The sequence below is a fragment of the Leuciscus leuciscus genome (assembly GCF_965113295.1).
Source record: "Leuciscus leuciscus genome assembly, chromosome: 16".
NCBI lineage: Eukaryota > Metazoa > Chordata > Actinopteri > Cypriniformes > Leuciscidae > Leuciscus > Leuciscus leuciscus.
The window spans coordinates 16,690,245-16,702,927 of NC_138740.1; positions in this window are offsets into that span (position 1 = coordinate 16,690,245).

A 12,683-nucleotide genomic window follows, 5' to 3' on the forward strand; every position below is an offset into this window, starting at 1 on the left:
ATCCGGCCACGTTGAAACTGGGTCACTCACGACGGCTGTTCTCGGGTGAGAAATCCCTGTGGCTCAGTGGTGGAATCTAAGGGTTTCGCGCTACAGACCCGTGTTTGAGTCCCGGCTCTGACAGTATGTGAAATTTACAGCAGCCATGAACCCAAATGTGTACAGCTCATTTTAAAGTCCATTTTTGCGCGTCATGTAAGAACAGTCTACATGACTCAGACAGACATAATGAATGCGTTTTCATGCCTGGATCTAGCCATGCTGAAACTGCATTCACTCACACTCACAACGGCTGTTCTCACTGCGAGGACATGCTGCTCCCTTCACTGCGCTCGCGGCCAGCTTCCCCAGCTAACACAGTTACGTTGTGAAGACGTAACCGGACCAGACCATATTCGTCGTAGCGATGTACCACATAACGTTCCAGCTACATAACTTTGTGATTCCCATAATCGTTGTGGCAACTTTATAGTGGTATGTCGCAAGAACGTAACGAGTACGTCTCAATGACCAAACTGGCATTTTGCGAGGACGTAACATCAAAGGACCATATTAGTCGGTGCGACGTACCAAATAACGTTCTAGCGACGTAACTTTGTGATTCCCATAATCGTCGTAGCGACGTTATAGTGGTATGTCGCAAGAACGTTACGAGTACGTCTCAATGACCAAACTGGCATGTTGCGAGGACGGCGTGGCGTGATTACTAAGACGCACAGGTCTCGTATCTCTCACGGAGGAGCGGGAATTTTCTTAGCAATGTTAAAACGCACATCAACCGATCACTTGTTTAGCTTGTTCATGTAAACACTACATTCAGATTCACCAATCGGAATGAATTCAGTTAGATTGAAACAAAAGGTGTGCATGTAAACAATGAATGGTGACCGCGGAAAGCAAAAGCCGAATCCCAGACATTTTGGATGATCTCGACGGCCGGACATGTCCGGGAAAAAGAGGATGGTAACCCCTACTACTCAGCTTTCTCCTACTACTCAGCTTTCTCCACAGAGCAAGAGCCTGCTAGCTTAGCTTCCAAAGAAAGATGGCTGACACTGTGTGTACATTCTGTGAGTGAGATCCCACCCTCTATGGGCGGGTTGAAAACATGTGGGACAACCCCTCCTACTGGCTGTAGTCTTTAGCCTCTGGACAATAAATCCTCCGATGACGCAAAATGACGATGACAAAAAATACATAAATCTCTCATCTCAGGGGGATATGAGGGTGGAAAGCACGGTAATTCGAAAATACTACAGGTTTTCTACTGATACCAAGCTTAATGCTAAATCCTGAAGTATCCCTTTTATAAAATCATAAAGACATTTCTAGAATGTTCTAAGAACGTTTCTCTCAATGTTAAGAGAACATTTATCAAGTAAACATAACATTATAAGGACGTTCCGAGAAAGCTTTTCAAATAATATTTTCTCTCAACATTATGATATAAGGACGTTAGGCGGCATAAGGACACCATAAGGACGTTCCAAGAACGTTTTCTCTCGACATTAAGAGAAAGTATATTAACTAAAAATAATGTTATATGAACATTCCATAAACATTATTTTAAGAACGTTTTGTCCTCACCTTTACATAACTTTTAAATAACGTTGGTGAAAGTTTTGGTAACATTCCCAGAGTTTTTCCTTGGTCAAAAATGGTCTTTGGTGGTGGTCGACAGACACTGTCATCCTTTCTGGCCCTCTTTTAAAAAAATGCTTTGATTTTACCACTGGATTTCATAGCTTTGTAAGAAAAAAATCATTATTTGCTAGACCTGATAATTATTTTGGTATATAATCATATCAATATTAAAAAGTAGAATAAAAAAAGTAGCATTAAAAAGTTTATTTTAACTAATAGTCTAATTTTCTACCATATACAGTTGAATAAAATTAGCAGCTAGCTAACAACTTGCTTTGCAGTTTTTTTTCTTCTTTTTTCTCTGGTTTCACCTCACTCCAGTTTAAGCTATTCCTTAATAATAATACCTGATTGTAACACTGAAACATGAATTTTCCATGAAGCTGCTTTGAAACAATGTGTATTGTCTATTGTCATATATATCTATATGGCTCCAGGAAAATCATCTTACTTTAAATGTTTTTATGTGCTTTTCTAATAGAAAGCAAAAAGAAAAAGTAACAATTTGTGTTCATACTGAAGAAATAGAGGAGGTAGATGAGTTAATTTTTTTAGGTATTGTTTTAGATTCACAACTTAAATTTGATAAACATAAAAAAGCTTTCAAAAATGGTAAGAATTAACCTAAATTGTTTTAAACTTATTAGACAATGCATCTCAATTGAGGCAGCAAATTTTTTTATATATGCAATGATTTTGTCTCACATTTCGTACTGTATTACAGTTTGGACTCAAACAAGTGATTCCCTAATTAAAAAAAAAAAAACTTGAAATGTTGTATAATCGGGCTCTAAAAATAATGGATAAAAAGCCATATCCATGGCATCACTGCCATATAAAAAAAAACAATAATAAGGCTTAGTTTTACAAATAAAATAAAATAATTCATATTTTTACATTTTTAAATGTTTGCACAATAAGGCACCATCTGTTCTATGTAAATTGATAAAGAGACAGGATGATACATGTGCCTGTACATCTCAACGATCCTCCGAGGAGGGTCATAGAACAGTCATTTCTGTTGTGACCAACACCAGAGGCCAGTCTCGAGAGACTGGTTCCCTTCAGGGATGGACTGACAATCTGTGCGTTCTGGAAAAGTCCAGAATGGCCATCCAACCGAGGGCCGTCGGCACAAGAAAAAGTCTAATAAAGCAATATGAACAGCCAACAGCAGGGGCACTAATACGATCACTTATGTGCTAGCCTACGTGTAAAAACTAAAAAAATAAATAAAAAAACTGAGGAAGAAGAGTCATAGTATAGCAGTGGTCTACAACATGTTGCCTGTGAGTTGCCCGCTAAACACATTCTATAAATAGCCCCAACTTGCCAATTCGGTTGTTAAGTCGTGACGTAACCACTCTCCGATAATACTCTTTCCGGGTCCAAAGTCCAGGTCCTCTCTACCGCTTTCGCTAGTGTTTTGGTTATTATTGAGTGTTTTTACAATGCCGCAGTGCTGTGTCCCGTGTCCCGAGCTAACTCACTTCAACCTCGTAAATCTTCTTTTTCATTGATGCCTGGACTCTACCCTTAATTATGCCACCTGAGTGATGAGCTTCACTAACCACTCTGTTGGTGTTAAAGGAATTGAAACCCTTTTTGACCGCCAAGGGTGCCTCACTAAGAAGGACGTGATCGTAAATAAATTTACAGGTTCCACCATTGTTATTTCTGGACGAGAGGAGCGCTTGGACCCGGAAAAGGCTAAACGTCACGCGTGACGTCAGACTTAACAATCGGATAGCGATCCACTGTAAATAGGGGCTCCAGACTTCAACTAAATGGTAGGCTATCATTTTGCAACCTTTTCAACTAAACTTTTCAATTTGCACTTTTGCCTCTACAAAATTGCCCAACTCTCTTTGATTATACGCTGTCATTTGCGTTGCGTATGAGAAACATCAAATGGCAAACGCTAAAAAAGCGGTAACAAAACTCGTTTGATCTGAACAACGCAGAGCATTATCAGCTCGGCCCAAAAAACAGCGATCGCGGCCAAAGCTGATCTCGATCACCCGAACATTATTACACAGAGCTGCGCGATCCACTGAGAAGCATTTAAATTCAGTGCAGAATTCTCTATCTCTATTATAAACCCACAGATGACATTGTGATTTAAGCTTGTTAAAAGCCAGCTGAAACAGCGCTAATATTCTCAACATATTGACGCAAAAAAAACACACAAAAAAAAAAAAAACAGGCGAGACATTGTTCCAAGAACAAACCAGTTAGAAGACATTTCACTCCACAACTTATGAATTAACAGTAGTAAAACAAACTGTTTTGGCAGAAATGTGCCTGTATATATTCATATTAAAAATGCTGTTATATTAATATAGTCATGTATATTAAATGTAATGCAGTAATGTTTTTATTAAGAAGTTATGGCAGGTTATTTATTTATTTTTGCATTTATATTTATACTAAATGTTTGGGCTACTGTTTTTGATAACACAACACAAAATCAACAAAAAAATCAATAAATATTTTCATAATTTTTCAGGAATTGTTTATTTTTTTATTTGTTTATGCTTGTAAGTCTGAACCAGAATATCAAGATAGTTTATTATTTCGCATATGATGGTGAAAAGTAAAAAAGCACCACCATGTTATATGTATAATAAATATTTGAGTATAACAAATAAAAATCCCTTCTAGATTATTTTATCCCTTGAGGTAGCCCTCGCACACACAAAGGTTGGAGATCCCTGGTATATAACTATATGTTTAAATTATTACAAGTTTGTTTAATTTGGGTTTCTGTAGCCTGCAGTGACATTTCATTATTTGTATTTTATGGCATTTACATTTTTTTTTGTCTTTATTTGAAGGCTGAGGCTTCATTAATAAACACAACCCCAATTAGCATAATTGTTTTGAGATGTTACTTGTTGTGAATACCTTGTCTGATAGTATTGGGGCATAGTTTCAGGACATCCTGGCTAGTGTCTGTCGCACACGGCTAGGGGCGAATGGCCGGATGATGGGCCTATTTGGGAGAAAGTCCAGGGCTGTTTTTTAGCCCCAGTCCGTCCCTGGTTCCCTTAGTAGATTTTCTTGCAGCGTGGAAACTACTGCCAAATATATCTCTTTGGGTCCTGCATATAACAGAAGAGGGTTACAGAATTCAGTTCGGTTATCATCCGCCCAGTTTTCTAGGGGTCCTGCCTATGGTGATGGTACAGACTCTTCTACGAAAGGGGGCTATAGAAAGGGTTCCTCCTCCCAGCAGGGAGTCAGGGTTTTACAACCATTACTTAATTGTTCCAAAGAAGGATGGAGGGGGGCTGCATCCTATTCTAGATCTGCGCCAACTAAACCGCAGGGTTCAGAAACTCAAGTTCAAGATGCTTACACTAAAACAGATAGTGTAACAGATTCAGTCCGAGGACTGGTGAAAACCATCATGAGTGGGCGATCATGAGTGGTCGCTTGGCGAAAGGTCTATGGCAGAACCATCTAATTTCTTGGCACATAAATCGGCTAGAAATGATGCCGTGTTTCGAGCTCTCAAGCATTTCCTGCCAGACCTGAGAGGTCACCATGTGCTTGTCCACACGGACAACACATCGGTGGTCTCTTATATCAACCATCAGGGGGGTCTGAGGTCATGTCACCTATGCAAACTGGCTCATCAGATCGTCCTATGGGCCCAAGGGAAATTACTCTGAGGAAATTGTCTCTCAGGGCAGTATATATTCCAGGGCATCTAAATCAGGTAGCGGATATCCTGTTGAGGCAGGGGCTGAGGCCGGGGAATGGAGACTTCACTCGAGGTGGTGAAGCTCCTTTGGGAGAAATTCGGTCAAGCTCAAGTTGACCTTTTCGCATCTTCAGATACAACTCATTGTCCCATGTGGTTCTCTCTCACGCACCCAGCTCCTCTGGGGCTGGATGCGATGGTTCAGGTGTGGCTGAGGCTACACCTGTACGCTTTTCCTCCGATATAATAATAAATAAATAATACATTTTATTTAAAGGCGCCTTTCATGGCACTCAAGGACACCTTACAAAATTCATAAAAAAGACATTAAACAATCAAACCAGTACAGCAACAAACATTAAATCACATAAAAGCCTGCCTAAACAGATACGTTTTAAGACGAGATTTAAAAACTGAGAGACTAGAACTGTTGCGAACTTCTACAGGAAGAGAGTTAGCCTAGAAATCTAGACGCACCCTAGCGGCAGCAAAATTATTTTGCAGCCAGGGTCAGTCTAGCAACTCTCAATAGACCTTTTTGCTGCAAAAACCTAAATTGGGTCAGGCCAATCACGTCGTGTATAGAGTAGGCGGGGGCGGGCTTAACATATGACGACAGAGTTGTGACGGTTCCCTGCTACTTGAATACAAAGAATGACGGCTGCTGCGGATGGAGAACAGCGGTCTTTCGAATCGGCTTTGGCCGCAACTCTGGAGGACTTGGAGTTAAGTTTTTCTTTGAGAAAAGAACAAAGAACGGCACTTAAGTCATTCTTAAAAAAAGGAAGATGTGTTCGTAGTTTTGTCAGCCAGATTTAAAAGTTGAATCTATCAACTAACGTTAGCTCCGCTGTTGGGAAAACGCTCTGGTTGGTTGAAGCGCTGTCCTATTGTGTGCAGAGGGAATTTGAAAGACAGCCGTTTATCCCACCCATCAGATTGACCGTGTCTATGGTGAGTTGCCAGACTAAACATCTTGATGTACGTCTGGCTTGCCAGGCTAGAAGAGAGTTCCATAAATGGGGAGCAGCACAGCCAAAAGCTTGTGACCCCATAGAAGTTGTCCGAGTGCGTGGCTGAACAAGTGAAAGTGCAGAAGCAGATCTTAGAGTGCGGGAAGGAGTGTGTATATAAAGAAGATCTTGAAGATATGAAGGAGCCAAATTGTTAAGTGCTTTGTAAGTTAAAAGTAACATTTTAAAATTCACACGGAATTTAACTGGGAGCCAATGCAACTTCTGTAAAACAGGAGAAATGTTTTCAAAAGTGGAAGTTTTGGTAATGACTCGAGCTGCAGCATTTTGTACTAACTGTAATTTATGAAGAGATTTGGAAGGAAGCCCATAAAACAAAGCATTACAATAGTCGATTCTTGATGTTACAAGAGCATGCACAAGCGTAGCAGTACTCTTGAGTGAAAGGACAGGACGCAGACGATTTATATTGCGAATATGGAAAAATGCAGAACGGGTAACTCTATTAATGTGAGATTCAAAAGACAGAGTTGTGTCAAAAATGACACCCAGACTTTTGATCTGATTCGATAGAGGAACAGAACAGTTATCTATTTCCACAGAAGAAATATTCGACTTACTTATTGTATTTTTTGAACCAACAAGAAGAATTTCTGTTTTACTGCTGTTCAATTTTAGAAAATTACTTGAAAACCAATTTTTTCATTCACTTAAGCACTCACCAAGAGCAGAAGAGGGAAACTTTGAAGAAGGTTTAGAAGACAGGTAAAGTTGGGTGTCGTCGGCATAACAATGAAAATGGATATCATATTTCCTAAAAAAGCTGCCAATAGGTAAAAGATAAATAATAAACAGAAGAGGTCCTAAAACAGAGCCCTGGGGAACACCAGTGACAACATAAGTGGGTTTTGATTTAAACTGTTTAAGTTGTACAAATTTAATGCGATCTGTGAGATAAGAACAAAACCAGCTTAAAGCCATACCAGTAATTCCAATAGATTCCAGCCTGCTCAAAAGTATGGGATGTGAAATGGTGTCAAATGCTGCACTAAGGTCAAGAAGTATAAGTATTGATAGAAGACCAGCATCAGCCGCTAGTAATAGATCATTAGAAATCTTTACAAGTGCAGTTTCAACACTGTGAAAAGCACGAAACCCTGATTGTAACTGCTCATATAAACTATTGCAAGAGAGATGTTCGCGGAGCTGAAGAGCAACAATTTTTTCCACGATTTTTGACAAAAACGGCAGATTTGAAATAGGTCGAAAGTTAGCAAAATTCTTTGTGTCTGTCCCAGGTTTCTTAAGAATAGGTGTTATAACAGCAGTTTTAAGTGCAGTAGGGACAGTACCAGTAAGAAGTGATGTATGCATAATATCAGTGATTAAAGAGGAAAGAAATGATAAACCAGCTTTAACCAAGTGAGTTGGTAATGGATCCAGTTGACATGTGACAGATTTAGATTTTTGTACAATGGAACAAATGTCCTCAACTGTTGGAATTTTAAAAGCAGAAAATGAAAATAAGGGAGATGGCGCAAAGCTAGAATGAGTTATGTTCCGATCAGGGTTTGGTGAAACCAATTTCTGGTGGATGTGTTCAATTTTCTTATTAAAAAAGAGCATAAATGCTTCACACAATTCTGTAGAGTTTATATGCCAGTTAGAACACTCAGGTGGCTTTAAAATAGTGTTAACCACAAAGAATAGAGATTTTTGGTTTCCTACACCAGATCCAATTAAACCTGCATAATAATCTGATTTCGCTGTGGAAAGTGCAGTCTTATAAACTTGCATGTGATCAGCATACAAATCTTTATGAACTACAAGTCCAGTCTTGGAATACAAGCGTTCTAAACGACGCCCCTTGACTTTTAGCAGACGAAGATCCGATGTAAACCAGGGTGCAGAGTTGACAAACGAAACATTCCTGGTTTTCAATGGGGCACAAGTGTCAAGGATCATTTGAAGATTGTGATTGTAATGCTGGATTAAATCATCAAGATTCCCTGAATGGTCTTTGTAGGGAAGTGTGGACAAACATTCCCCAAGAATTGAGGGATCAATGTTCTTAATATTACGAAATGTGATTGTACGACTCAAATTAGGCTTAATCACAGATAAAGAGACATTGAAAGACACCAGCAAGTGGTCTGACAGTGATAAGTCAGAAGTAGTGCAATTTCCAGGAATCACACCTGAACAGCAGACCAAATCAAGAGTATGACCTTTTGAATGAGTTGGGACATTGATAAATTGCTGTAGTCCAAAACTATCTAGGCATGATAAAAACTCTCTAGAACATGAATAAAAATCTTGCTTTCCCCTGTTGTTTAATTTCATGGAAACAGACACCAGTGATTTTGCCAAGAGATCTCTTATTTATTTAATTATATAAAACATAGGAGGAAGAGACAATGGACCAAGCGAAGGTCTAATTCAGCTTCTCAGTCATCTTCTCTACATTTCCATCTCTTCCTGATTTTCGGACAAACAGGGCTTGGTTTTTATATCCCTGACCAAGGAAAAAACTACATCACCATAGGAACACATACATTCAGCAGAAACCAACATATGGTTTCCATTAACGTTGGAATGTATTCCCCTTATGCTATGCATATACATTTCAGTCCAGCAGCAGCACACTCAAGTCCAAAGTCTCCCAAAGTCTCTCCCACATATTCACAAAATACAATGAGTACAAATAATTATGAATGTATATAAAAAGTATAAAAGAGATACATAATACTACTGATTATGAATATTAATAAAAGGTAAAAAAAGTAATAATAATACTAAAAACAACAGTAAATATTAATAAAAGGTAAAAAAGTAATAATAATACTAAAAACAACAGTAAATGATGAAATTTGAGTCTTCAATCCACATGGATATTAAAATCACCAACCAAAACCACGTTTGGAGACAATGAACAAAGAGAAGTTAAAAATGTTGAAAATTCCTGTTGGAATACAGAATTGGCCTTCGGAGGCCTGTATACAATAGCTATGATAGTTGGTATGAATCCATTGATTTGCAAAGCAACAGATTCAAAGGAAGTATAATCAGTTTCAGGAAGAGTTGTAACTTTCCATTTTTCCTTATATAGTACTGCAAGCCCCCCGCCCCGGCCAACAGTGCGTGGTTTACAGATAAAAGCATATCCAGGAGGAACAGAATGGTTCAAATGGTAAAAGTCATTACTTTTTTGCCAAGTCTCAGTAAGACAAAGAAAGTCGAACTTACGATCAAGCAGCAGATCATTCACGAAAGGACCTTTATCAGAGATTGATCGAATATTCCATAGTCCAAAATGAAGATCGTTCTTACCGTTGATAGAGGTGATCGTCTTAGTTGGCTTGACTAGGACACTGTGATCAATAGTCCGAACATGTTTCCTTGGAGGACGAGGGTTCGTAGACCAAATGGAAGGAATTCCACTTGGAGAGACAACCTTAAAACTCCGGCGAGATCCACGATGAACATATTTACGGCGTGGTGTAAAAGCAATATCCTGATGTAGGTTTAATGCAGACGAAGGCTCGTCGTAATGCACGCGTAGCTGCAACAATTCCGCTGCCGAGTAGTGATAGAGCGGATACACAGGATGGAAGATTGAGCAAAGGACAATCCATATAATTGAAATCCAGATAGTCAGTTTGATGATCATCATTGCCGCAGCTGAAGGAGGATATCTATGCTTCTGGGAGTTCTGGAGAGGGTTCGCCGGGAAGGGGCCCACCTATTAATAGTAGCCCCGTACTGGCCAGCCCGAGTTTGGTTCTCGGACCTGGTGTCCCTTCTAGGCGGCTCTCCGATGGAGATTTAGGAGGGACCTGCTGTCCCAAGCAGGGGGCACAATTTATCACCCTCGCCCGGAGTTGTGGAAACTGTGGGCTTGGCCCCTAAGGGGGGCCCAGCTCATAGAATCAGGTCTCTCGACCAAGGTTGTGGACACCATACTCCAATCCAGAGCTCCCTCCACGAGAAGACTGTATGCACTGAAATGGAAACTGTTCTCTGCTTGGTGAGAATCCAACAGAATCCTGTTAACTGCCCTGTTGGTACAGTGCTCTATTATCTGCAAGAACGTTTCTCTGCGGGGTTGTCTCCTTCCACCTTGAAGGTGTATGTGGCGGCTATATCTGCTTACCACACTCTTCTGGGTGGTGCATCATTGGGGAGAGATCCTCTCATTACTCGTTTTCTTCGTGGCACCCTGAGGCTGAGGCCTGCACTGCACACTAAAACACCAGCTTGGGATTTCGCCGTTAGTATTAGTAGGTCCCTACTAAACCGAAAACCAGTTAGTATCTGTGACCACCATTTGCCTCACGCAGTGCAACACATCTCATTTGCAAAGAGTTGATCAGGTTGTTGATTGTGGCCTGTGGAATGTCAAGTCAAGTCAAGTATATTTGTATAGCACTTTTCACAATACAGATTGTATCAAAGCAGCTTTACAGTATTAAATTAAAATAATACAACAAGGTTTGTTTCTAGTGGAATTTATTGATTGATAAAATTAAATTACATATCCCCAAAATATCCCCAACTGAGTAAGCCAAAGGCAACAGTTGCAAGGAACCGAAAAACTCCATTAAGTGACCTAATGGTGACCTAAAGCTCCATCAGGTGACCCGATGGAGAAAAAAAACCTTGGGAGAACCCAGGCTCAGTCGGGGGCCAGTTCTCCTCTGGCGTTTATGAACTAGAGGCCGGATTTAACTGTAAGATTAAAAATATTATATGAATGCCTGGCTGAAGAGATGCGTCTTTAATCTAGTTTTAAACTGGGAGAGCGAGTCTGAGCAACGAACAGTATCAGGAAGGCTATTCCAGAGTTTTGGAGCTAAATGTGAAAATGCTCTCCCTCCTGTTGGTCCACACCTGTTGGAATGTTGGTCCACACCTCTTCAATGGCTGTGCGAAGTAGCTGGATATTGGCAGGACCTTGAACACGCTGTCGTATACGCCGATCCAGAGCATCCCAAACATGCGCAATGGGTGACATGTCCGGTGAGTATGCTGGCTATGCAAGAACTGGGATGTTTTCAGCTTCCAGGAATTGTGTACAGATCCTTGCAACATGGGGCCATGCATTATCATGCTGCAACATTAGGGGTTTGGTCATGGATGAATGGCACAACAATGGGCCTCAGGATCTCGTCACGGTATCGCTGTGCATTCAAAATGCCATGAATAAAATGCACCTGTGTTCGTTGTCCATAACATACGCCTGCCCATACCATAATCCCACCGCCACCATGGTCACTCCATCCACAACGTTGATATCAGCAAACCGCTCATCCACACGTCGCCATACACGCTGTCTGCCATCTGCCCTGTACAGTGAAAACCGGGATTCATCCGTGAAGAGAACACCTCTCCAAAGTGCCAGACACCATCGAATGTGAGCATTTGCCCACTCAAGTCGGTTATGATGACGAACTGCAGTCAGGTCGAGACCCCGATGAGGATGATGAGCATGCAGATGAGCTTCCCTGAGACAGTTTCTGACAGTTTGTGCAGAAATTCTTTGGTTATGCAAACCGATTGTTGCAGCAGCTGTCCGGATGGCTGGTCTCTGATGATCTTGGAGGTGAAGATGCTGGATGTGGAGATCCTGGGCTGGTGTGGTTACACGTGGTCTGTGGTAGTGAGGCCAGTTGGATGTACTGCCAAATTCTCTGAAACGCCTTTAGAGACGGCTTATGGTGGATAAATTAACATTCAATTCATGGGCAACAGCTCTGGTGGACATTCCTGCAGTCAGCATGCCAATAGCTCCCTCAAAACTTGCGACATCTGTGGCATTGTGCTGTTGTGATAAAACTGCACATTTTAGAGTGGCCTTTTACTGTTGCCAGCCTAAGGCACACCTGTGCAGTAATCATGCTGTCTAATCAGCATCTTGATATGCCACACCTGTGAGGTCGATGGATTATCTCGGCAAAGGAGAAGTGCTCACTAACACAGATTTAGACAGATTTGTGAACAATATTTGAGAGAAATAGGCCTTTTGTGTACATAGAAAAGTCTTTGAATTCAGCTCATGAAAAATGGGGGAAAAAACAAAAGTGTTACGTTTATTATTTTGTTCAGTGTATATCGATCAAAATGTCAATGTTTATTTATAGTTACAAAATATTTCTATTTAGTAAATGCTTTAATACATTTAATTTAATAAATGCAAATAAATGCGATTCATTGAACTTTCTATTTATCAAAGAATCATGAATTTTTTTTTTACCATTTCCCCAAAAATGTTAAGCAGCACAACCGTTTTCAACATTGATAATAAGAAGAAGAAATGTTACCTGAGCACCAAATCAGCAAATAAGAATGATTTCTGA